This window comes from Pelobates fuscus, chromosome 5 (assembly GCF_036172605.1).
Source record: "Pelobates fuscus isolate aPelFus1 chromosome 5, aPelFus1.pri, whole genome shotgun sequence".
NCBI lineage: Eukaryota > Metazoa > Chordata > Amphibia > Anura > Pelobatidae > Pelobates > Pelobates fuscus.
The window spans coordinates 158697755-158725510 of record NC_086321.1 but is presented as its reverse complement, the minus strand read 5'-3'; the positions used below and the strand labels follow the sequence as shown (position 1 = coordinate 158725510).

The following is a 27756-nucleotide window of genomic DNA, read 5'->3' as shown; positions in this document are numbered from 1 at the left end:
CTAATACGCTAGAGACAGAGAATGGTCAAAGGGAAAGCCGAGGTCAAGGAAGCCAGAAAATACACAATACCGTTTACACAAGCCAAGTCAGGGAAACCAGAATTCAGAATAACCAGGGAAAAGCCAAGATCAGGATACCAGGAAATCAGATTCACAATGATAAAGCACTCTCAGGAAACCAGGAAGAGGAAACCACGACAGGGCAAGGTACTGGGGTGAGCTAGGGATTTAAATATCATGCGGCGGGCCGGCAGCCGCGACACCCTGTTACGTCCCCTGCTATTATATTACAGTCCAAAAAGTTTAGTTTTTTTTTAAATGCAAGCTATTGTGACACCAGATATGAGTGGTGGCACTGGGCAAATGGGCACAGTATACGCTGTGAGCCTGACACACACGCTGGCAGACAACTAACTGCTATTCAATCTATTACAGTCAAAATTGTATTTTTTTAAAAAATGTACACGACTGTTACACCAGATATGAGTTGCACTGGTGTTACACTGTGCCCTGGCAGGCCCTGAAACGCACACTCGTGACGGAAACTGACTGCTATTATATTACAGTCCAAAAAGGTTAGTTTTTTTTAAAATGCAAGCTATTGTGACACCAGTGAGTGAGTGGTGGCACTAGGCAGGCCCTGAAACGCACACTCGTGAAGGAAACTGACTGCTATTATATTACAGTCAAAAAAGTTTTTTTTTTGTTAAATGCAAGCTATTGTGACACCAGATATGAGTGAGTGGTGGCACTGGGCAGGCCCTGAAACGCACACTTGTGAAGTAAACTGACTGCTATTATATTACAGTCAAAAAAGTTTAGTTTTTTTTAAATGCAAGCTATTGGGACACCAGTGAGTAAGTGGTGGCACTGGGCAGGCCCTGAAACGCACACTCGTGAAGGAAACTGACTGCTATTATATTACAGTCCAAAAAGTTTTTTTTGTTAAAAGCAAGCTATTGTGACACCAGATATGAGTGGTGGCACTGGGCAAGTGGGCACAGTTTACGCTGTGAGCCTGACACACACGCTGGCAGACAACTAACTGCTATTCAATCTATTACAGTCAAAATTAGTTTGATTTTTTTAAAATGTACACTACTGTTACACCAGATATGAGTTGCACTGGTGTGACACTGTGCCCCGGCAGGCCCTGAAACGCACATGCGTGAAGGAAACTGACTGCTATTTTATTACAGTCAAAAACGTTTTTTTTTTTTGTTTTTTTAAATGCAAGCTATTGTGACACCAGTGAGTGAGTGGTGGCACTGGGCATGTGGGCACAGTATATGCTGTGAGCCTGACACACAGGCTGGCAGGCAGGCAACTGCAATTACATTACACAGAAAAAAAAAAAGCAGACTGATGTTCTAGCTCTAAAAAGGGCTTTTGGGGTGCTGTCCTTACAGCAGAGATCAGATGAGTCCTTCAGGACTGTAGTGGACACTGAATACACTAGCCTAGCTATCAATTTCCCTATCAAATCAGCAGCAGCTACACTGTCCCTCCTCTCACTAAGAATGCAGCTTCACAATGAATGTAAAATGGATGCTGTCCAGGAGGTGGGAGGGTCTGCTGCTGATTGACTGGAATGTGTCTGCTGACTGTGAGGTACAGGGTCAAAGTTTACTCAATGATGACGAATAGGGGGCGGACCGAACAGCGCATATGTTCGCCATCCGTGGCGAACGCGAACAAGCGATGTTCGCCAGGAACTATTCGCCAGCGAACAGTTCGGGACATCACTATTTCCTAAGCCTCCTATACTCCTCTAATACTATTTGTGGGTACTTGTTTTCCTGACATTTTCTAATTATATTGTTGAGACTGTTTTCTATGAAGACAGTCATCCACACAATCCCTCCTTAATAGCTGTTATCCTCTTGGGGTATTTTGTAAGGTACATAAAGTATATAGCTATTTTCTGGTAGCACATATTATAGAAATGGTGGTGGTCAGTTTATTGATACCATGAAAATTTTTTTTAAAGAAACATTCCAAGCACCATAACCGCTATAGCACTATAGTAATTATGGAGACCGGAGTGAACTGGTACTTCCAATGTACATAGTCACACTATTTAATAATGGTTTACAATGCTTCCTAAGGACACCTCTAGTGACAATCAAGCAGCCACTAGAGGTGCTTCCTATAATTGTCCTGCAATCTTTACATCTCTATGAAAAGATGCTGATTTGCGCAGCATAGTGCTTGTCATGCATGGACAGTATGTCCTTCAATGCTTCTCTGTGAAGAAGTACTGTATTGTCTGTGATCATCATCACTAATAATCACAGCAAGGGCCAGAGAGGCTTCTGCCGCAAGACCGGTGCAGCATGATATTAAAGGAGTAAAATCTTCTTTATTATTATTATTATTATGATATTTATAGAGCGCCGTCAAATTCCACAGCGCTTTACAATGGGTGGACGAACAGTCATGTAGTTGTAACTAGACAAGTTGGACACACAGGAACAGAGGGATTGAGGGTCCTGCTCAATGAGCTTACATGCTAGAGGGAGTGGGGTAAATTGACACAAAAGGTAAGGATAGTATTAGACTAGTGACAGTTGCAGAAGAGGAAACAGTTGGGAGCTATTAACAGTTTAATTGATACGCTTTTATGGAGAAGTGGGTTTTTAACGATTTTTTGAAGGAGTGGAGACTGGGTGAGCATCTAACGGAGGAGGGAAGCGAGTTCCACAGGAACGGTGCAGCCCTCGGGAAATCTTGAAGGCGAGCATCAGAGGTGGAAGTACGAACAGAAGATAGACGTGAGTCTTCAGCATATCGTAAGGGCCTAGACGGGACATACTTGTGTATAAGGGAAGATAGATAGGAGGGAGCAGCATTATGTAGAGATTTGAAAGCAAGGACCAGAATTTTAAATTGAGCTCTATATTGTATAGGAAGCCAATGTAGGGACTGACAGAAGGGCGAGGCATGGGAGGCTAAATCTAAAATGCAGAGAAAAAAAACCTTTAACATTAGAAACAGGTGTTTGTATTTCTAAAAATAAAGTTTAGTTTTAACAGAAAAAAAAAATAATATAAGCAAAGTAGGCAGTTGCATATAGCCTGATTTAAGGATATATTAGCTCTTAATAATACTTGACAACAAATATTGATGACAGAAAGAATTAAAGTTATTATTTGAAATAAAGTTTGATATTTGGCTGGACAAAAAAGTGGTACTTCAATAGATGTCATTTGAGAGACTTGTTTAATCTACCACGAAGAGCTAATGTCTTGACTTATTGACTTGACTCCCATTCTGTTGGAAAAAAAAAATTCAATGATTGATCTGCAAATATTTCCATAGACTTTAATGGTGGCTTCTGTGGATAAGTCATTTGAAAGTTGTTGTTTTTTTTCCTAATAAGAATTTAATCATTTCTGAATCTGTTTCAAACAAACTTTGATACAGTTCCACACAATAGATTAGTGTTCAAAATCAAAGGAATCGGTCTAGATAAAAATTCTTGTTCTTGGGTAGAACATTGGCTTAAAAAATGGAGTACAAAGAATTGTACTGGTCAGAGGTGACAAGTGGTGTCCCTCAGGGTTCTGTTCTGGGACCCCTTCTATACAACATGTTTATAAATGATCTTGAAAAAGCATTGAAATTCATGTTTCAGTGTTTGCAGATGACACAAAACTCTGTAAAGTAATACAATTTAACAGATATTACTTTGCTGCAGAGGGATTTAGATAGACTGGGGGACTGGGCACTCAAATGGCAGATACTTGGGAATTGTTATGGGCAACAAACTATGCAACAATGCGCAATGTCAATCAGCAGTGGCTAAGGCCAGTAAGGTATTGTCATGCATGAAAAAGGGCTTTCATTCTTGTGATGAGAATATCATTTTGCCTCTTTATAAATCACTGGTTAGACCACATCTTGAATATGCAGTGCAATTTTGGGCACCTATTCTAAAGAAGGATATTATGGCACCAGAAAAAGTGCAGAGGCGGGCTACAAAATTAATAAAATGAATGGAACATATCAGCTATGAAGAAAGCTTAACACATTTAAACTTCTTTAATTTAGAAAAACGTCACCTCAGAGGGGATATGATAACATTATACAAATATATCCGGGGCCAATACAAACCATTGTGTGGAAATCTATTCACAAACCGGACTTTCCATAGGACATAAGGTCATGTGTTTAGACTGGAAGAAGGGAGATTTCATATAAGGCAAAGAAAAGGTTTTTTTTACTGTAAGAACAACAAGGATGTGGAATTCTCTGCCTGAAGAAGTGGTTTTATCAGAGTCCATACAGATGTTCAAACAGCAACTAGATGCATACTTGCAAAAACAGAATATTCAAGGATCTAATTTTTCAATATAGGGTAATAGCTTCTTGATTCAAGAATTAATCTGACTGCCATTCTGGGATCAAGATGGAATTTTTTTTCCTAGTTTGTAGCAAAATTGCAAGTGCTTCAAACTGTGGGTTTTGTTTGGCCTTCTTTTGGATCAACAGCAAAAAACAAATGTGAGGAAGGCTGAACTTGATAGATGCAAGTCTGTTTTTAGCTATGTAACTATGTAACTAAATGCAGGCCTAGGAAGGAGTATAGTTCCATGAGAACTGTTGTGTTAATCTACGTATCATTGCTTAGCCAGAAATGATCTATTTTTATTCAGTCATACTTTAGTTATTACATCAATTATGAAAAGGTCAAGGGAAATATTTCAAGTTTATAGAAACTTTTTACTCTCCAAAAATGAAATTTATGAAAGAGAGAGGATATGAAAGAGGATATTGTACTTAGTTACATAACATGGCTTAATGTTCTCAAATATGTAATTATAAGAAGATGATTAAAATACATGAAACATAGAACAAAGGATTCTCTGATCCAGTCAGCAAAGTAGACATGACTAGTGTTTTGCTAGACTCAAGGGTCATTTATGCAGCAGATTTATTTGGAAAAAGTGCAACGTTTCGTTCTCAAAGAGAGCTTGAAAAAGATCTCTTTGAGATCGAAAAGTTACACTTTTTCCAAATCTGCTGCATAAATGACCCCTGAGTGCCTGGACCACAATTTTGTTCAATTATCACAGCAGGGGTAGCCAGCCTTAGGTCTGGTAATACCGGGATCATTGTAATAGAGCGTTATTCTTTTCCTTTTTTGATACATAGTGGTTTGCTATAATGAGAAATCTTCCCAAAAGTGTGCATAGTGTATGTAAAGTGCAAATTTGTTGGTTTATCAAAATAAAAAAAATAAAAAAATCTCTCCTGTTGTGGGTCCATGGGACTGCTGCTTTGGGCCCCCCCAGCGGCAGTTCCCCCATTTGCCCCGAGTTAAAGACAGCCCTGGCCTATATCATTCTCTCCCCTGTTTTCTAGTCCCTAATTGTGAACCCAATTACAATTTTAGGCCTATTGCCCTCCTGTTTTGAGATATGGATATGTAAGAAATTATGATCCCTCCATTCTGATTACTGCTTAGAGTATTTCATTACCTTTTGAAAGAGGGATACCTACTAATATTCTCTTTAATACCTTCCCCTCTTCCTTGATACTTTTTAGTGGACCTGTTTTAATTAATAAAAGTGAGGGTATGCATTTTCTATTTTTTTTTTATTTATTTTTTTACGTTGTTCTGTCCTCTCTGGGTTCCTCCAATTAAGCAAGACCCGAGTTTTTAATAGTTTATATTAGGGATATTCCCTTTTTTAGCGGTTTAGGTGGCTGTTTTGCAGTTGTCCACCAACCCCCTCCACCAATTCTGGGCTGCTGCACCACCTCCACTTGTTCTCATTTAAGTTTAATGGCTACCTCTTTTCAATAGTTGTAATGCAAGGCATAATATTTACTATAAATGCCAACATTTCTAATTTATTTTATTCTTCATTGTCATTGCTACAGTAATTCCAGGCTAAAGCTCTGATTCTTGATTTGGCATCAAATGTATTTTTCAATAAATACTTCTAACTATTGCTATATGTTGTGTAAGCTTATATTTAAAATGTACATTTTCAAATATTAATTAAAGAAGCATGCTTTTTTTCAGCCTTCACTATATGTTACTTGATTAATGACCAGCAAACCTCACTGGGGACTGTTACTCACATGGTCCTAAGATATCTGGCACTAACCCTATATAGCCCTTAGCCAAATGTACCCCTTATCCTAAAACCTTCTAGCCTTAAGTCTCCCTATTTGTCAGTTTAATAATGCTGCTCTCTCTTGAGCATAACAGAATTTCATTATTGGTCAAACAATGTCCTTGATTTAAGTATCTATTATACTTTCCATTCTAAAATAGTGATTTATTTACTATTAGACAAAATTTCCAAACAATTTTTCTACAATACTTCCCACAGATGTTAATGGTGACTTCGTAAGATAATTAATTTTCGAAAGATTTTCTAACAGTATTTAATCATCTGGAAATCTTATGGAATTGAGGCCATTGTTTGACATTTTAAACATGCCATTTCAACAGCAGTGTTTTTAACGTGTACCATTGCCAAATCTTTGCCTTTTATAAAGCGATGTCCATAAGGTAAAACCCTCCTTACATTTACGTAATACACAGCGTAATATAAAACATAAAATCATTATTTAATCCCTTACAATTTTATTACATTTTTTACATTTTATTTACTGCTCTGCGTCAGGAGAATTAAATAGTATAAAAAAACAGAAATTTTTACTTACCATAAATTCTTTTTTTCTTAATATGGTGGCAGTAACTACTGGGTTTTGCTCCTCCCTGTGGACAAGACATCTAACAAGTAATTTAAGATCAAAAGACCCTCCCCCTTGCCCTATAAAATGCCGTACCGCAAAACCTACCCCAGTACGTAATAAGAAAAAGAAACACAGACAAAATATATACTGCAAAAATTATTTAATAAAGAAGGAGGGACGCAGTACTGCCACCATATTAAGAAAAAAATAATTTACGGTAAGTAAAAATTTCTGTTTTTTCTGTCATATGGTGGCAGTAACTACTGGGATATAGCAAGATCCCCATCTGAGCGGGACTTAGGCCACCACAGCTTGTAACACCTGTGGCGAGACCAATCTCGCCACTGTGCATTGGAGGAGCCTGGTTGCCTGTCTGCTGCCTTTTGACTATGGACCAGCATTTAAATACTTTATTTTCCTATGCAGAAAGGTCTATGCATGTATTTCTGCCCTGGCGTTCGGTAGATTCTTGGATTTAATGAATGAACTCATTTAACCCAGATAGCTATGCCATGGAGCCTATTCGTGTAATAAAAGACTTTGGCTCCATGGCAATTGAACTGTATGTGTGTGGTCTGAGCGCCACTCAGTAATAATGTGCACTCAGACCTAAGCTATCTGGGGATATGTTGCATGTCTGTATTTTATGTAATAAATGTAACCTTGTGTATTTTATTGTATTTTACTGTATTTTGCTACCATGTGGCTAATGGAGTTTTGCCTCTGTCCTTGGAGATAATTGGATTACTTCTCAATTATCTCCAGGATAGAAGACTCTGTGGAACTGGTTTTGGGCAGAAAAGCCATGCTTCATTTGGTCACAAAGGACTTCGATCTATCTTTTGAACCAATGGACCAATTTTGACATATGTTTGTATTTGGAGTATGCTGATTCTGAAAATGTAAGTTTTATGTGAATGTGATGCATACTTTTAAAGTTATGAATAATGTGGAAAAACTGTATTTATCTGCCTGTGATAATTACATTACCCATTCTGTAAGGTAATTGTATCACAGGCAGAGGGGAGGATTTTGTGTGGGAGTGTCTGAGTGTATTGTACGTGTTTATTGGTTGTTTTCCAAAACCCTGTGGGTGGTACTAATGTGTAAGAATGTGTATATAAGAACAATAAACCCACAGCTCTGTCTGTTCACTGCTTGACTCTCAACACGGAGCTTTGTCTCGTTCTTGGGGGGATTTATTGTATGCTGTTCCAGTTTGACTGCTAGGATTGTAAACCTATTTGTATGGTTTTTCCTATTCGGCTGTTTACAGCATTCGTATGTTTGAGAGCATTATATGCTTCTCCGGTTCGGTGTATTGGTGTCTACAGTAGCTGTGCCTGTGTCTCTGGAAGGGAAGATCTACTAAATGGCTTTTAACCCCCTTTTATGCCTGGGGATGCCGTTACAACACGTTAAGCCCAAAAGCTGCTTCAGAGGCAGAAAATATGTCTATCGAATAGTGCTTGATAAAAGTGTTAAAAGACATCTAGCTTGCTGCTTTGCAGATGACCTCTGGAGATGCAAGAGCTTTTTCTGCCCATAAGGTAGCCATTGAAGAATGGGCCTTAAGTGTAGCTGGAGACTGAAGACCTGCTGTAGAGTACGCCAATTCTATAGCTTGAATGAGCCAAGGGGATAAGGTACCGCGACTACCCTTTAGGTGGCCCTGAAAATTAATAAATAGATGATCGGAAATTCTGAATTCTTTCGTTCTGGCTAGGTATACAAATAAAGCTCTTCTGACGTCCAATTTCTGACATTTGAGCTCTTGAGGAGATGAAGCATCGCTATAAAACGAAGGTAAAATAATCGGCTGATTAATATTCTTTGAAGATAACACTTTAGGTAGAAAAGACGGTCTTGGCTAAAGAACAACCTTGTCATTGTGAAAAATGGTGAATTTATCCGAGGAGGACAGAGCGTGAAGTTCTCCCACTCTTTTTTAGCCGATGTGATGGCTACCAGAAATTAAACTTTAAGAGACAAAATTTTTAATGGAACTTCCTCCAAAAGGGATGAACACTAAGAGCCTGTAGGACCAGGGCTAAATCCCAAGTTGGAAACACTGATCGCCTAGGCGGTCGTTTGAGGCTGATGGACCTGAAAAATCTTCTGATGAAAACATTGGAGGCCAAATCCTTAATTAGAAAAAAACTTAAGGTTGATATTTGAACTTTGAGCATGGAGACTCCCAGACCAGCTGCAAAACCGTCTTGTAAAAAATGGAGAATGTTATCTATGGATGTAAAACCAGGCACTGGTGTTCTTTACACCAGTGAAGAAACTTAGACCAAATCCTAAAGTATATCTTAGACGTAGACTTCCTTGTAGCGTGGAGTAAGACCGCTATTCTGTTTTCTTGTAAACCTTGGTTACGAAGGATTAGCCTTGCAGTAGCCAAGCCGTCAACCTGAATATTTTTAGAACTTTCAAGGGCAGGTCCCTCTTCACAATGAGGAAGTTTGAACTGGGAAGTTCCCAATGATTGATGGCCATCTTCTTTACAGCCGAAAACCAGACTCTGTTTGGCCAATATGGGATTATTGCCCAAACTCTCGCTCAGTCTGTTCGTATCTTGAGAAGGACCTTTGGGATTAAAGGCAGAGGTGGAAACACGTAAGCCAGACGGAATGTCCACTCTATTTATAAAGCGTCTATCCAATTGGGTTGATCTGTTCTGAATAGGGAGGCGAAATTGCAAACCTTTTTGTTTGAAGCTCTTGCCATCAAGTCTACTTCCGGAACTCCGAATCTTTCTGTGAGGATTCTGAAAATTTTCGGGTTCAAAGACCATTCTTTTTGATCCCACTTCCCTCTGCTTAGATCGTTGGCTATTATATTTTCCCTGCCTCTTATGTGAACTGCCGAGATGTCTTCCAGATTTCTTTGTGACCACTCCATAATTTCTGCACAAAGACTGCGCAAAGCTTCTTTACTTTGGTTCCTCCTTGGCGATTGATATATGAGACTACTGTACGATTGTCTGATTGAATCTTCACCGCTCTTTGTAGTAACCAAGGCCTGAGGTGATGTAGAGCGTAAAGAACTGCTAATAATTCCCTGAAGTTTGCGGATTCCTTCGCCTCCATGAATGACCATCTTCCTTGGAACATGGTGGAGCCTAAATGAGCTCCCCAACCTGTCCTTGAAGCGTCTGTAGTGACTATTATCCCGTCTTTTGGACGAAAAGACAATTCTCCTGAAAGGCACGCTGAGGTTTTCCACCAAGTAAGCTGAGTCTTTACTTGAGGGGATAACAAGATTTTTTTTGTCTAAATCTTCCTCCTTTTTTGACCAGGTAGTCCGGATGTTCCATTGTAGGGGTCTGACCTCTGATCTTGCCCATTTGACTGCTGGAAAGGTGGCAGTTAGAAGGCCCAAAACATCCATGGCCTGTCTGAAGGAACAACTTTCCATCCTTTGGAGATTGGAAATCACCTCTCGGATATTTCTCCTTTTTCGTTTGGGAAGATAAATTGACATGGAAACTGAATTGATCTTGAATCCGAGAAACTATATTTCTCTTGTTGGAATGAGAACTGACTTCTTTAGCCATGGTTTTGAAGAACTCTGATAGTGACCTGCAGGTTCTTGTGCAGCTGTTCTTCTGTATGTGCCATGAGAAGCCAGTCGTCCAAATGAGGGATAATCAATATTCCCAATTCCCTCAAATGAGCTGTCAGAGGAGTCAGAATCTTTGTAAATATCCTTGGTTCGGATGACAGACCAAACGACAGAGCCCTGAACTGGTAATGAACTGTGAATCTTCCTTTTTTTATCGCAAATCTTAGAAATTTTCTTGAAGCGGTAGCAATCAGAACATGCAGATAAGAATCCTTCAAGTCTATTTTTACCATAAAGTCGCCTCTTTGTAACAGAGGACAAATAGAAGCGATTGACTTCATGCGAAATCTTTGATAAGGGATAAACTGGTTTATGTTCTTTAAATCCAGAATAGGACGAAAAGAGTGGTCTGGTTTTGAAACCAGAAATAATCTTGAATAACCTCCCCGAAATCTTTGTTTTACTGGTACTCTTTCTATCACCCTTTTTTGCAACAGTAGCCTGGTTTGAGAACATAGGGCTTGTGATCTCTTTGAAGACTGGTAGGTTAAAACCAGAAACTTTGCTCTTGGTTTCTCCGTAAATTTTCGGGTTCAAAGACCATTCTTTTTGATCCCACTTCCCTCTGCTTAGATCGTTGGCTATTATATTTTCCCTGCCTCTTATGTGAACTGCCGAGATGTCTTCCAGATTTCTTTGTGACCACTCCATAATTTCTGCACAAAGACTGCACAAAGCTTCTTCACTTTGGTTCCTCCTTGGCGATTGATATATGAGACTACTGTACGATTGTCTGATTGAATCTTCACCGCTCTTTGTAGTAACCAAGGCCTGAGGTGATGTAGAGCGTAAAGAACTGCTAATAATTCCCTGAAGTTTGCGGATTCCTTCGCCTCCATGAATGACCATCTTCCTTGGAACATGGTGGAGCCTAAATGAGCTCCCCAACCTGTCCTTGAAGCGTCTGTAGTGACTATTATCCAGTCTTTTGGACGAAAAGACAATTCTCCTGAAAGGCACGCTGAGGTTTTCCACCAAGTAAGTGGAGTCTTTACTTGAGGGGATAACAAGATTTTTTTTGTCTAAATCTTCCTCCTTTTTTGACTTTGCTCTTGGTTTCTCCGTAAATATAATCTTGTGTCCCTGCTGGATAAGACTTAGAACCCAAGGATTTCTTGTGGTTTTTCCCATATTGGAAAAAAACGTTGGAGCCTTCCTCCCACACTTCTGGCGTCAGAAACGTCTCTCTTTATCTCTGAAGGTTCTTTTAGCATCACCTCTTTGTTCAAATCTCTGATTTTTATCCCTTCTTTGAAGAAATGCGGTCTCTCTTGAATTACCAGTATATTTATACTGGTAATTCCTGTAACCTGATCTCCAGGAGAACTTCTTATCCTGAGGAAGCACCTTTTTGGTTTCTGACATATGCCTAATAATTTCTTCTAAAGGAGCCCCAAATAATTTAGTTTTTTCTAGTGGAAGCTCACAAAGGACCAATTTGGAAGCCGAATCCGCCGTCCAAGACCTTAACCATAAGGCTCGTCTTGCTACCGAAGACAATCCCATCATTCTGGATGCCAATTTAAGAACTTCTACCGACATATCCAAAAGGTATTCGTTAGCCAAGTGCATGTTCTGAAACATGTGGCTAAGTTCTTTCACCTGGTCAGAAGATAAAATATCTTATATAAAGTACCATATTAAGCCAAATGCCATTAGCTCTGGCAACTGCTGCTCCTGCCAGTAAAGCCCTGCATTGAAAACCGGCCATCTGGTAAGCTCGCCTACAAGAGGTTTCTTTTATCCATTGTATTCTTTAAAGCTGAAGTTTCCCCTATAGGGATAGTGGTCTTTTCTAGCAATCTGCTCCACCTGAACATCTACTTTTGGAAGATCTTCCCAGATAACTTCGCCAGCCTGTCTGAAGATATCCTTAAAGTGTCTGGATATAAAGGCACGTTTCTCGGGGTTTCTCCATTCCCTGAATATTAAATCAACCAGGTTTTATTGAACAGAAAAACCTTTTTTAGGATTCTCAGGGCCTTGCGGTAGGATTGTCAGGTTAACTTCCTTTATGAATTTTCGGATTTCATCCGAAGGAAACCCCACTGGTTCACTTAATGAGGATCCTGACTCATCTGAATCTATTGAGGAAATATATTCCCCAGATGACGTTTCAGATGTAGACGATGATCTTCTTCTTTTCTTGATCTTTTGATGTCCTTGCTGTATAGGGGATTCCACCTTTTTAGACTCTTTGATAGTCTCCAAGGTCTGGGCCAGATTTTCTTGGAACCAGATTAGGAAAGATTGCATCTCTTTTTGCTTATCTCTTTCCAAAGAATTTGCAGTACACTGACTGCACACCTTCTTCCTTGATTCATCTGGAAGAGGAGTTGCACATTTACTGCAAACGAGATGTTTAGATTTTACCATAGCCTTTCAAGGCATGGAGGTAGCCAGTTTTTCCTTGTCCATCTCAGGATAAGCTGGGCTAGACATATCTGTTGAGAAAATATAAACGGAGGCTTAGTTGTTTGATATTTCCTATATATTATCCAGAGAATATTTTAAAGTAAAGATTTATTTTAATCTTACCTCAAAATACCTCTGAGCCGTGTGGGGGGCAGGTGACACGGCGTACTTCTTCTGACCTGCATCCATGCAGTCAGTGGGTACCTGCACAGCTCTTTTATACGCCAGAAATTAAACATTTTCGCTGTTTTTTTTGTGTGTGTGTGTACCTTTTAAGCTTCCGGTTTGCGCATGCATTTTAGCGCACCCGGAAGCTTAGGTGGAACGCATCACCACCCGGGCGTGCGTTCCACCGCTGTGCGCCTGCTCAGAACGAGCTCCGCCTCCAGGAAGCATTTGCCAGAATCATTCTCGGCATAAGAGAACTAACCTCCACTTGCTCCATAACCATTTGAGGAGCATGGTCTCTCAGGATACCGCCCAGGCAGCTCTCAGACCGGGTCCCCCAGACAGACAGCCCGTTTGTGTCTCACCTTGTGGATGTCCTGTCCTTCCCTAATGGGACAAGAAAGGGGTAGGTTTTGCGGTACAGCTACTGGGGTAGGTTTTGCGGTACAGCATTTTATAGGGCAAGGGGGAGGGTCTTTTGATCTTAAATTACTTGTTAGATGTCTTGTCCACAGGGAGGAGCAAAATCCAGTAGTTACTGCCACCATATGACAGAAAAAAATATGTTACCTGCATAAAGACTTTTCTGGATTCTCTTTACTTTTCAAATATCTGCTTTGGTGACTTAGATAAATAACAGGTTTATTTAGCTGTTTGCCATTCATAAAATAAGAGTAGAAGAGACATTGAGATGATGATTCATGGGATATTTCACAGATGTTGTGTATCTCGAGGTCAGAAGAAAGATTGGAGCCATATTGGTACATGTATTCAACAAGTATTTAATGACATAGACTGCCCTTTATATCCTTTGAAAAGGTCTTCCATTGATTTACTTTGTGTGGAAGAGAAAATAATATTATACATAGTGACCTAAGCTATTTATGTTAGAAATGTTTTGAAATAAGTGCATTCTGACAGTCTGGCGAGGCCTAGAAAATAAAGAGGGCCAATCTGGGGAAGAAAATAACAGATCTAGAGGGTGAGGAGAGTGGGGTTTTATTCAAAATGCTCACGGGCTTGAGCTACAAGCCTTGGATGTTTGTAAAGGCTGATTAAACCTTAAGGCTTGAACATTTGAGGTCAGGGACAAAAGCCTTGCTAGACCCCACTACCTGAGGCAAGTCGGTTGAAGTGTGCCAGAACCGACAGTCGGGTAAAATAAAGAGGGTAATAATTAAATGCCATATTACAAATGCAAAAATATACTCATACCATATAAATGACACAAACTAAATTTCGGAATACGAAACCAGTCCCATTACACGAAAAGAAGTACAACTGGGATGGTGAACAGGAATATTCTACTAGTAGGGGGAAAAAACAAATCACCTGGGTGAAGTTAGAACCTAAAGTGCTGTGAGAAAAGTTTAATAGTGCAATAAGAGGGTTGTTAGTAAAGGTGGTCAAAAAAGGAAACAAACATATGAAATACAGTAGGTTAGCTACTGAAAACTATGAATATAAGACTATGACCTTGCAAAAGGGTAACCGTAGAACAATACCAACTTGATTAGTGTGTGGCCTCTAGGATAGAGGACACTGAATAGCTAACAATTTGATGAGCATTTAACCACAGTGATTGGGAGAAGCTCAACTCAGTAACAAAGCCAATTAAGACACCTATTCCTTAATATTTTTTTAGAAATATGGGATGTATAGTTACATAAAGGAAAACTGTCACCATTCAGAGAATTAAAAGTAGCTACTTGTTGTGCTATGTGTTTTAAAATCAAATATGACCAGTCTTGTTTAAGAGAACACTTATTTATTGTTTAAATATCCTTTGTCAAATACCTTTTTGTGTCATTTTATCAAGAAATATATATTTCTGTGAGGATAACTTCAAATGCTGATGTTCTAAATCAAAGGTTTACAACCTATAGCATGCATTTAATTCATGGTAAACAGTATGCCGTTGCTTGGCATATGAAGTTGCAAGACATAAATGGACCTGATAGGGAAATCAAAGTATCTCCTAGCAGGCCAGTAATTACTTCCGACTAGCACAAGGAACCTCCAATAGGTACTAGACCACTGGTACCTCTCCCATGCGATCTGAGTGATGTAGAGAGTTCCCACAGGTTAAAATCATTGAAATCTGAATTATTCTGAGTTTTGTATACTTTCTTTTAAATATATACTTTTCTACGGATAATTAAAAGTGATAAGCTACTAACTGGCTCCAAATAATACGTAAGTCAAACAAATCAATTTGTCCAACATGTGGGCTATATAGACCCTTAATTTGACCTTGCAAATTCTGAAAATCCTTGTACTTTAAGGATGTTACTTAAATGGTACATACATCCCATTATTTCAAATGGACAAAAAGAAACACCTTAAAGGAAAATTATAGGGCTAGGAACCCAAACATGTATTCCTGACCAGAAAGTGTTAAAAACTTTATCTAGCCCTCTTGCCTTCTACCCCCTAAACCCTCTATACCCCCTAAATAGAGTAAAATCTTACCTTTATTCCAGTCTGCTGTTGCTGGCTCTGCTTCCAACCTCCTCCTTGGCTGACATCATCAGATATCCCATAGAAAAAGCATTGGATTGTCTGAGATTGTAAATTCTGATGAGCTCAGCCAAGGATGCAGGCTGGGGGAGGAGTCAAGCACTGCCCTGGCCAGTCAGCATCTCCTCATAGAGATGCATTGAATCAATGCATCTCTATGGGGACATTTCACTGTCTCCATGCAGAGGGTGGAGACACTGAATGAAAACCATCTAAAAAGACTGTTTTCTTCAAAAAGACTGCAGGGACTGACTATACTCAGCAGAACAACTACATTAAGCTGTAGTTGTTCTGGTGACTATAGTGTCCCTTTAATTGTAGGGGTCTGAGTGGGATTGTGGCCAGAGGGGTTGTTCTGGGAAATTAATGGAGCTAAAATGTAATTTGGAACAAGTACAATGTATCATCTTTTCAAAGTCTGATTTCTATATTTATGAAGGTATGAACTGTGTTTACTACCGTGATGCACACTAGTCTTAAGAAATTCTATGGTTTAGGGGGGCAGAGCCTGACTCTCATACTGGACAAACACATCTTGTAGGAGCTCTGGCACTTACTCTAATGAAAACAGATATTCCTGCAAAGTGTACCCTCATTGAAGACACTAGCTACTCATAAGGTGCTCCTGCACCAATTGGGGTGTTACCAGAACGTGTATTGATGTCTCCGGGTGTCCACGCTGATGGTGAACCCTATGCTGGCTTGGCGGCCTAGTGAGAGTGAAGAAGCAGCCGATCTTCACTGCTAACCTGTGGTGTCAATTGGTGCCCCATCCCCCTCCCCCCGCGTTGGGCTAGTGGTGGTGATCTTTGTATCCTCTCTGGAAACTCTCTTACAGTGCTGCGGGTGCGCTGCTTTCCCACTGAGTGAGTAACTGGCACTAAAGGAAAATTATAGGGCTAGGAACCCAAACATGTATTCCTGACCAGAAAGTGTTAAAAACTTTATCTAGCCCTCTTGCCTTCTACCCCCTAAACCCTCTATACCCCCTAAATAGAGTAAAATCTTACCTTTATTCCAGTCTGCTGTTGCTGGCTCTGCTTCCAACCTCCTCCTTGGCTGACATCATCAGATATCCCATAGAAAAAGCATTGGATTGTCTGAGATTGTAAATTCTGATGAGCTCAGCCAAGGATGCAGGCTGGGGGAGGAGTCAAGCACTGCCCTGGCCAGTCAGCATCTCCTCATAGAGATGCATTGAATCAATGCATCTCTATGGGGACATTTCACTGTCTCCATGCAGAGGGTGGAGACACTGAATGAAAACCATCTAAAAAGACTGTTTTCTTCAAAAAGACTGCAGGGACTGACTATACTCAGCAGAACAACTACATTAAGCTGTAGTTGTTCTGGTGACTATAGTGTCCCTTTAATTGTAGGGGTCTGAGTGGGATTGTGGCCAGAGGGGTTGTTCTGGGAAATTAATGGAGCTAAAATGTAATTTGGAACAAGTACAATGTATCATCTTTTCAAAGTCTGATTTCTATATTTATGAAGGTATGAACTGTGTTTACTACCGTGATGCACACTAGTCTTAAGAAATTCTATGGTTTAGGGGGGCAGAGCCTGACTCTCATACTGGACAAACACATCTTGTAGGAGCTCTGGCACTTACTCTAATGAAAACAGATATTCCTGCAAAGTGTACCCTCATTGAAGACACTAGCTACTCATAAGGTGCTCCTGCACCAATTGGGGTGTTACCAGAACGTGTATTGATGTCTCCGGGTGTCCACGCTGATGGTGAACCCTATGCTGGCTTGGCGGCCTAGTGAGAGTGAAGAAGCAGCCGATCTTCACTGCTAACCTGTGGTGTCAATTGGTGCCCCATCCCCCTCCCCCCGCGTTGGGCTAGTGGTGGTGATCTTTGTATCCTCTCTGGAAACTCTCTTACAGTGCTGCGGGTGCGCTGCTTTCCCACTGAGTGAGTAACTGGCACTAAAGCGCACACAGGATGCCAGGTGCAGTGTGCTCCCCTCATCCATACAGAGGTTCAAACAATTTCCTACATTGAATAAAATTAAGTCCTTTGTGGCAAAGCTGCCACGCTCGGGTCTGAATCGTGCAAAGATACATGCAGAAGCACATCGTCGGGGTGGCAGTAAGCAGTGGTGGAACTGCTGTGGTCGCAGGGGTCGCAGCTGTGACCGGGCCCATCACTGCAGGGGCCATGTGTTGCAGCCCCGGGCGGGTGGGCTGTTAGGGCCACCCGATGGCAATGGAGTTTAAAGTTGGACTTTATCCTAGATCACGCTAGGATCATTGAGTGGATAGGCATCTCTGCTACCCACACAGGACTCAAATAGATTGCCACACAGCAAACAAACACTACTTCTTGAGTGGGCTATTTCTATATGTTTATTTTAATTTCTTGCTTTACATGTCTGCTGGTAGGGCTTTCATTTCTAGCCTGTCTGGGTCCAAGCTAAACTGATTGCTTATACTGCTAGTATCTGTTTATTCTTTAAAGATTATTCCAAGTGCATAAAGCCAAGTCTCAAACTGTACTGTTTTTTTCTTGTCGTTTTTCTTTCTTCAAAATGTGCTGATTTCTCTGTACACTGAACCTGCTATAACATGTTAATTTACTGAATGGTTTAATATTTAATGAGGGTCCTTGTGTGCCCGTTCCCCACTGGTGGTGTCACCTGGGTAGACTAGTACTCCATTTAAGCCGTACCAATCATGCAAACAATGAGCAAATGAGTGCTGACTCAAAATCAGCTTTAATAATCTTAATAAATTCTGCAGTATCCCTTTAAATTTGGCAGTGTCTGTTTACAAATCCATGTGATGCAATCAAAGATTTGCAAGCCCTTGGACATGAAAAAGATATAAGATTAAAACAAAATAATAAATGAAGAAGAAATTACAAATCAGTACTTTACTAAAATGTATTTGGTCCTTTTCTTGTATAGAGATAATCTATCTGTTATGGCTGATCAGCTGATAAGGAATAACATATCCGCGCACTGCACTTAAATGTACTTGTGTCCTTAGCTAGATATCTTTCTGTTACATCTGATAAGCTTCATTACACTAAATCAAGTACATCCTAGAGGTATGTAAGCAATGATAACGACTCAGAATGTAAATTAGAAATCCAGCATGTGTTCTATTGGCTTTTTCTATAAAGAAATTGGCTAAGTTTGTTCAGTCTATATTTAGATTTGTTTTTTAGATGTGCAATATATAAAGAACACAAACACATGGCAAACACTGTCTGCCAAGCAAAACAGGGCCTCTGACCAAAGCATTTTATCCAAATGAAATAACAGTTGCCTCTGGCAATCAAAACAGACATTAGGGATAGCATTTTCCCTTCTTCCCCTTCTGTTGTGTGTGAAATAAAATTACAGTGATGAAAAGATTTTAAAAGGGCCATGAAAGCGGACTCTGTGTAACCCACAATGATGTGTGGTTTGTGTTACTGTGAGAAAGTACAGCTATTTGTGAAGCACGCAAGTCTTCTGTCAAGGTAAGGAGGTTTGTGGTTGCGAGTGTGATGGCTGAAACATACCCCCAGGGAAGTCTGAAGCCAACTCTATAAGAATAGAGGTATCCTGATTTTAAATTGGTTTAAAGAATGCAATCTGTGCAAAATGTGCACATATCCTGCTTATTCCTTTTTTTTTTTTTTTTTAAAGGAAGTGTAAACGTATTAACCTAAAGGGCTGAATAGCGTTGCGTAGACTTTATTATTTCTTATTGAACCGACTTATTTGCATTTAAGGCTACGTGTGTGCTACACAGCTACTGTAACAACGTATCAACTTATCTTTAGCTATACTTTTTAAACATATCTCTGCAATTACGTCTGCTGGGTTGACAGTTTAGCTCCAACTCCACTGCAAGTATTACCTCCATTTTCACTCAGCAACTCCCCTACTCCCACCTACCCTGTTTTCAGCTTCCTTCATAGCATTCCTTTCCAGGTGTTTGGCATCTTCCCAATTATCTCCCCAATCACATTACATCTGTGAAAATGCTTTAAAATCCTCTATCCATTACCTTCAAATCCCCCCTCTCCCTTTTGTCTGAAATCCCCATCATACCCTCAAGATTGTAAGTTCTAAAGCTATCTTGCGTATTAATTTGTATAAATGGGCTGTAAACACTAGGTTTCAGAGAGCAGTGTCTTCTACTCCTTTTCTATTGTTTTGTCTAGATTGTGTTTTTCCCCTGATTGTACAGTGCTGTGGAATATGTTGGTGCTTTATAATTACCAGTCACGATAATAATACTCTTAATAACAGTGATGATAATAATAATGGTGCTGAAAGTAACGCTTTTTCGTTTATAGTAAGTCAACCTGGATGACACAAAAGAGATTGTTTCACCAAGACAGATCTTTATACATTAATATTTAAATAACAGAAAATAATATATATTGCTGTTTAATACAATATGTCTCCTATCTTTGGTTGGGGAGGAGTATGGGATGTTCCTTGATGGTCTGAATGAATCTAAGTACCTGCTGGGTAACCTACGCAAAACCACAGATCACGAGTAGTCAAGTTTAGGGAAAAAAGAATCAAAGGCCATCAAGTTCATTCTTTGTTTCTGCTGTTCATGCAAAAGAGGGTAATGACAAAAGAGTGTTCATGACACCAAAACAGCAATTTTCTTCTCGGATCTCTTTAAAAATCCATGTTTCATTACAGTATTTCTATAATTCAATTTATAATTCTAAGTACATTTCCAGTTTAGAGTAAGTTCAAAAATGTTTTGAATGGAACCATGAATAAAAATGCAATTTATTTTTTTTCCTGGCTGTAATAACCACAATGTTCACTGACATTCACCAATCTAAATGTCATACACTCCATTGTTCCATATTTGTTTACATCAGTCCAAGGTCTACAAGTTCTCCATGTCGAAAGCATTAATAGTTTGGCACTTGGGTTTAGTGCAGAAGGAATATACACTGATCATCTAGAATTTAATTATTTTTTAGAAATTCTACACAGAACTCAGTGTGTTAGTTTGAATCAAATTGTTATTTTCATCACTAGACAGAAAATTAAGGCCCGCTCAAACACTCTTTATAGTAAACTGCACTTATGATATATTTCCATAGGCACAAAACAATCAGGATGTGAATAAGACAATCATGGTAGGAAAAAAGAATACTTAGTTTGATTCCTATGAGTGAATTTAATTTCACTTGGGAGGCACTGCTCATACAGTATTTGCAAATTTGTCTAAAGAGTCAATTATAAAGACTGTGTTGTTGCTTTTTTTTTCTCTTTCTACTTGGGGACTGTACCAGATTGCCTTGTAAATTTGTTAGCAAGAGGATTGCTTTTAAAATCAGGCTACCGAGCATCTGGTTGCATTTAAAACATGAATCGAATGCTTTAGTGAGTTCCAATCTACAACTGGAACTGGATTATAAAGTAAAAGACCCAATGAGCTCTGGAACAGTTCCAAGTCAGTAATCTGTTTGAACAGAGTAAGGATGTTCATTCAAAGACTTTTTTCGAGATCCTGACCAGATAAACCAAATAAAATAACTGCAGTCCTTGCCAGAGCAGACAAGACAATTCCAGGATTGAAATGAAGTTTGGAAGGGTTCAGCTGCCATCTGTACAAATTATAGTAAATATCCTCTTTAATAATTACATTTTACGGTTAAAAAAAAATCCTTAACAATAAATGCATTTTTGGACACGATTTTGGAAAATATATAACTAATAGAATTCAAAACAAGGAAGCTGTTTTCATCCAGGTGGCCTGTCTTCTAAATTCAGTTTATCTTACTGTATAAACCTCTGTCAGTGGTATTGGGGTCATAAATCTGATATATTGCATTTGGTGTAAAGAAAGCAAGATAAGAAAAACCTGCATTTCCTGACACTCCATTATAGATGAATATACATTGCCAAAAACGTCAAAATCACTTAATTTATTTCAGCTCTGAATAATATCATAAAATAAACAGTAGCAATTTTTTTTTTCTTAAAGGAAAATGTTTCAATTCACAATTGCCACACAGGTAGATTAGTATGTGACTATTGCAGATTTAGTTTTAAATTCACTTTGGTTCAATGCTTAGTGAATAAACCCTAATATTTTAAGGATACTAAATATCCTTTTACATTTTGTGAAGCAATAAACATGCTGCTATTACCTTGTTTTATTTACATATTAAAAGTAATACTTATAATAATTACAGACAAAAATAAAAGCTTTAGCAAGCCATTTGCTTTATTTGTTCAGTGGAACAAGCTGTGCTTGTGATAACATTGTCTGGTAATTTATGTATTTCTGTACACTTTGTAAAAACACTATATCCCCTGGGACAGAACTAGTCAGGAGAAGGCAAAACTAAATGCTACTTTTCCCAGCCTGACATTTAAGATACTGTATTGGAGGCCCAAGATCTATAGCTGATCCCCCAGGAGTTGCCTGGTCATTTATATGTTCTGTCCAGTTTCTTAGTGTTTTATACTTTGTCAAAGAAACTAGAAATGAAAAAGCTGCATTTAACTGAAAACATATATAATGTTAAATTGTATTAAAGGGACACTATAATCACCAGAACAACTACAGCCCAACTGGAGGGTGACTCTGATGGTGGAGGGGACCCAAAGACCCTACAGAGCCAGGAAAACTAGTTTGTTTTCTGGCAGTATAGAGGTCCTTTAAGAGAAAAGGAAGGGAGAATGTGGGAACACATTTCAAAGATTTCACATTTCCTGGGTTAGTGTACCTTATTTTGACCTTGTGTACACCCTTGATAGTTGGACTCCCTATTAGGCAGCCCATAAGCGGCCATTTTATTTTGCTGATCTGTGTAGTTTACCCGCGCCCGTCCTGGGTGCAGGCCAGCTGGAACCTGTGTTGTGTAAACACTACGGCTATGCGTATCGATTGTACTGTGTCTAAGCCGGTCCTCCCCTCAACCCATGTCAAGCGGAGGGAGGCAGGGTTGCGAATGCCTTGTTGGCAAAAGTGGTCCATGGAGACCATACCTTGTGAAATGTTGTGGAGTGGCATGTCAAGGAGTATCTAATTTCCTTCATTAATCTGATGCATTCAACCCTAGCAAACCATTCCTCAAGTCGGGGCGATATAGGCTGCTTCCAGTATTTGGGTATAAGTGCTTTAGCAGCATTCAGTAAATAGAATTCCAAGGAGTGTTTGTATCTATTCCTCCGTTTGGGCAATATATGGAGGAATACCTCCTCAAAGGTGTGAGGTCTGGGGATGTCCGCTAATTCAACGATGATCGGTAGGACCTCAGTCCAGTATGTCTGTATAGTATACAACTTCCACCTAAACACCCGTGGAAAACAAAATAAAATATTAACTTAGCTTTGGGTACTTGCTTCCCTTGAGGTGCCTCCCTTTAGGTTAGTTTTTTTTTTTTTTCGTTTGCTGGTTATCACGCCAAATCCGGTTGTCAGGAAGCCTCTTATTTGTGCATTTGTCATTTTGTTGGCAGTATATGTGATTATATATTTTATTGCTATTTTTAATTTTGGTCCCTGAAGAAGTTCCCCAAGGGGAAATACGTAGGACCGTTATCTTTTATTTAAGTGTTTATATATATTTTTAAAAGCCAATAAATCTTTTTTGTACTCGACCATTGGGAGTGTGTGGACTTCCTGACAACCGGATTTGGCGTGGTAACCAGCAAACGAAAAAAAACCCTAACCTAAGGGGAGGCAACGTGAGGGCCTGACATAATACGCCAACTTGTGAGCGTAATCTTGAAACGTGAAGCGAGTGTTCAAAGTTGTAACTTTATTACACTATGTTGTATTTCATGTTTCCATTTTAGTGGTACAAGCTGGATCCCTGATCGTTTTGTATTTTATAAGACCGTATGTCTGTATGATAGGGCAGTCCCACCAGATGTGTGTGTATGTGCCTGCTTCCACTCCACATCTCCAGTAGCTATCAGAGGTCTGGGGAAACATGGAGCGTAATGCCACAGGAGTATTGTACCATCTAGTGAGACTTTTGTAGTTCATCTCAACAGATGGAATGTCTAGCATACCAAGATGTGTGAACTGGAATGATTTATGCCACGCCGAGGGAGGCAGAACAGTGTTGAGCTACTTTTCCCATGCCTTAGTATAAGCGGCGTGGCATAAATAGAGTAGAGCTGCTCCTGTATGTGCGCGTAAATCATGGAGAGGGTCTTGGCGGTTTTTGGGGGGTGAAAGCACCCTTTTTTGAATGGGGTGCAGGCCACCAGGGCTTCTGATTTGGTCTGAGTGTTAGCGAACAACGTTAGTTGGTGGTAGTGAAATTTGTCTAGAAAGGTTGGGTTGGCGTTCGGGCAGAGGTCTTGTATACCTTTTAATTGTCTTATCAGGTATGATTTCTTTCAGCATTACATAAGGGAGGTCGGATGGGCTCGGACAACTCATTCTCAACATCCCTGATGGAAAGGCTGGGTTGAAGGATACAGGGAGCAGTGGAGATGGAGAGATTGTTAACTTGAATTTCCTAGCAAATTTCCTGCAAATGTATAGTAGGGGACTGATAGTGGGGTGGGGAGAAGGGCATAGCGTTGAGACAGAGGCAGTTTACCATGGAAGCGTGGCTAAAGGGAATCCAATACAACTGTTCTAAATCCTTCCAATGTGCATGATTGTGCTTGTGGCACCATGCCATGATCCTAGTGAGTTGTGTGTCCAGGCAGTAATGGAAAGGGTTGGGTAGTCCCAGACCCCCTTTCAGTTTTGATTATGTCATTAAATGAAACGCCAACCTAGGCCTCCTGCCAAACCAGATTAAGTCAGTGAAAAGTATCTTTATCGAGACAAAGAATGTGGATGGAACAAATATGGGGAGAGTTTGGTATATGTAAAGTAGGCATGGGAGAACATTCATTTTAAGTATATTTACCCTACCCATCCATGGGAAGTGTGGTTTGCTCCATTTGTGTATATCTTTTGTGAGTGTAGCAGGGGCATGTAGTTGTTTTTAAAAAGATCTTTTAGATAGCGGGTAACGTTAATACCCAAATATTTAATGTGCGAATTGGTAAATTTGAAGGGGTAGGCCAATTTTAGCTTATTGAGTAAGGTTGGCCGGATAGACAGAGGATGTATCTCACTTTTGTCAAAGTTAACTTTAAGGTTGGACAGGGAAGAATATAGGGTTAGTTCTCAGAGTAAATTTGGCAGGGAAACACTGGGGTCAGTGACCGTGAACAGGAGGTCACCGGTATGTGCCAAGGTGCTTTTGACTCCTGTAATTAGGTAGTTAGACGTGATGGCATTAAGGAAGGGTTCTAACAAAAGAATGAAAAGTAAGGGTGATAGAGGTCAGCCCTGTCTAGTGCCGTTTTTGATGTGCAATGCGTCCAAGAAGGTGCCATTTACCCGGACTCGTGCTTGTGGGCCGGTGTATAATGCCCGTACCCAAGACAGCCATTGATCCCCAAAGTCCATCACCCACATGGTGTCGGAGAGCAGGGACCAATCCACACTGTCAAACGCTTTTTCAGCGTCGATGCTTATAAGTAATGTTGGGGTACGAAGAACTGTTGCTTTCTGTATAAGATTTATAATTTTTGTGGTGTTGTCCCTGGCCTCCCTGCCAGGAACAAAACCCGCCTGGTCCGGGTGGACCAGCCTGGAAAAATGTGGTTTTAATCTGTTCGCCAACATGCTAGAGAAAATGTTTAAATCATTGTTAATGAGGGAGATCGGTTTTTAATTGCCACATAATGTTGAGTCTTTATTGGGTTAGGGGATAAGGGTAATGGTCACTTCAAGGGCCCTAGGTCTGAATGAGGCGCCACAAGGGACAGAATTGTAGGCTTGTAGCAAATGGGGATCCAACTGTTGTAAGAAAACTTTCAAATATTTGTTTAACCATCCGGTTCTCATCTCTATCAGCATCCACTGCAGAGGGTTCACGTAAACCGTACAGTGATGTGTAACAGTCTTGGAAAGTTTTAGCAATATCAGATGTCAATTGGTGGCATTCACCTTTGTTATCCCTAATCTTGGGGATACAGGATTTTTGGAGTCTTTGCTTAAGGGCCCTAGCAAGCATCTTTCCACACCTGTTACCATTGGCGTAGAATGAATGCTGGGAGGGCAACTGGGATCTTTTAGCCTTTGTATTTAGTATGGCTGTCAGATCTCCTCTCAACTTATGTAGTTGGCGAACTGTGGTAGTGTCTTTGGTTGTTTTGTGTTGTCTCCAGAGCATGGATATCAGCAAAAAGAGGGGAAATCTGCCTTTCTTTAGCCTTTTTGGCTCGGGAGCCTGTTTGGATGAGAGAGCCTCTCAGTACACATTTGTGTGCATCCGAGGTATTCATGGGATAGGTACTTTCGGACGGATTTTCTTTAAAATATTGTAAGATTTTTTCTTCGAGTTGCAATTTTATTTGTTGATTGTTTAGGAGGGAATCATTTAGTTTCCAGTTCTGGGTATGGACTGGGTCTGTGGGTAAGGTCATGGACACCTCAAAAGGGGCATGGTCCGACCATGGAACGGGGCCGATGCATGATTTTTTAACAAGATGAAGGAACCTATGGTGTATGAAAATTAAGTCAAGTCTGGAGTAGAAGTCCTGTGGGTGGGAGTAAAATGAGAAATCATTGGAGGTTGGGTTGGTCAGTCTCCAACAATCCTTTTGGTGCAGGGGGAAGGGATCCGCGACCATGTGTAATATGTGTAATATCCCTTGTGTGAAGGTGCTGAGTTAAAGCAAAGTCTGTCTAAGGAAGTACCCTTCACATGTAGTAGGGGCGTAAATGTTTGCCATAGTATAAGCTTGGGAGCAAATTTTACCTCTGACAAAAAGAAACCTACCCTGTGGGTCGGATATTTTTTCCTCCAAAACAAATGGGATGTGAGCTGCAAAAAGTATTGTAACCCCTCTTGTTGTTACTGAAATGCTCCAGCGGGTACTTATGATCCCGGAGAGGGGGCGCCTGCGGAAGTAAGTCTCCTGTAGCAACGCAATGTCAGCCCCATCTGCTTCAGATCTGTGAGAAGAAGGTGCCGCCTCTCTGGGATGTTCAGCCCCCTGACATTCAAATAAACCAAGAGGGATGACATAGTGGAGAGAGAAAATTAGTACACTGTGCAATTGGGGAGGCCCTCTGTGCGGTCAATCTTATAGGTTGGCCCTAATAGGAGTAAAAGGTCACACGACCCTCTACGTTGTAATGTGTTTAGATCATGGAAGTGAAGAAACAACAAATAATGAAGTAAACGTATATAAACCAGATAAAATATTTACACTATTACTTGTAGTGTAAAGTATTTACTTGTGTGAGGTCTCCCTATGTGGGGAGAGGAGTGAAGTAAATATAGGAGGAGATTTGTGCCAATTACTGGTGAAGGGTAGCTACCCCTGGTCCCCAGGAGTTACATATAGAGACGCGTCTCAGAGGGGGAAAAGCACTGAAGCTCAATCAAAGTGTAAAGTTGAATAAAAACCTAGAATGTTACTATGCCCTGCAAAAACTGAAGCGAACCAGAGGAAAACATGAGTTTGACTTGAACATCCAATACATCTTTAGAGTGTCCACTAAAATAGAGGAATCTAGCAAAGATAAGGGGGAGGGTGTTCAGCACCTTCAGAAGACCACTAACTGACGGGAATGAGAGTGAGAACATAGCTATAAAATTATTTTTTTAAAACTCTGTAAACGTATTCCCAGTCAGTATGAGGAAAGAGAGTTCAGGGGGAGCCACAGGATAATCTTGTGATTTTACCTTTCACGTTACCCAAACCTACGGATCAAGGCTGCATTGACATTAACAAAGCTATATGATAAACTAGCATGGCGTGGATCAAGTAACAACATAACCGGCATATAAAGGATACCCATTTTGGGACAGTCTGTGAGGTTTAAGTACATTCTGACGATAGTGGTGGAGTCCCCACTGATTGTTTCCAGATTGTTTCTGGGTGAGGTCCCTAGGTCTCTCTTCTTCTTTGCAGCAGTGCAGGCATAGGATGCATGCCCACTTCTCTATACCAATCCGCGATCTCCACTTCCTGCAGGCCCAGTGTCTGTGTGAAGTTTGGTACATTTACCGCTGTTGTAATTGTCGCCGTGGTGCCTCAATGGGTGACAGTGAGAGCAAAGGGGAAGCACCAGTGATATTTTATTTGTCTGTCTCTTAGCTGACTTGTAACAGGAGTGAGTGCCTTGCACCCCTGTATAGTAGTCCAGGACAGGTCTTGAAATAGATGGACCTGATGGTCCATGAAGTGTATTGTTGCCATGCCTCAAGCTTGTTTTAGGATAGTGTCCTTGAGGGCAAAATCATGAATGCAGCATATAATATCCCTTGGGGCCCCATCAGGTCGGC

The 27756-nt window shown here is 40.2% G+C and overlaps 1 protein-coding gene across 1 annotated transcript in view; it reads right to left on the bottom strand.

Annotated features, from left to right (window-relative positions):
* The window catches only part of SCARF2 (scavenger receptor class F member 2), a 233358-nt gene that overhangs the window by 15042 nt on the left and 190560 nt on the right, over positions 1 to 27756 (bottom strand). The gene's annotated exons all lie outside the window — the stretch shown is intronic.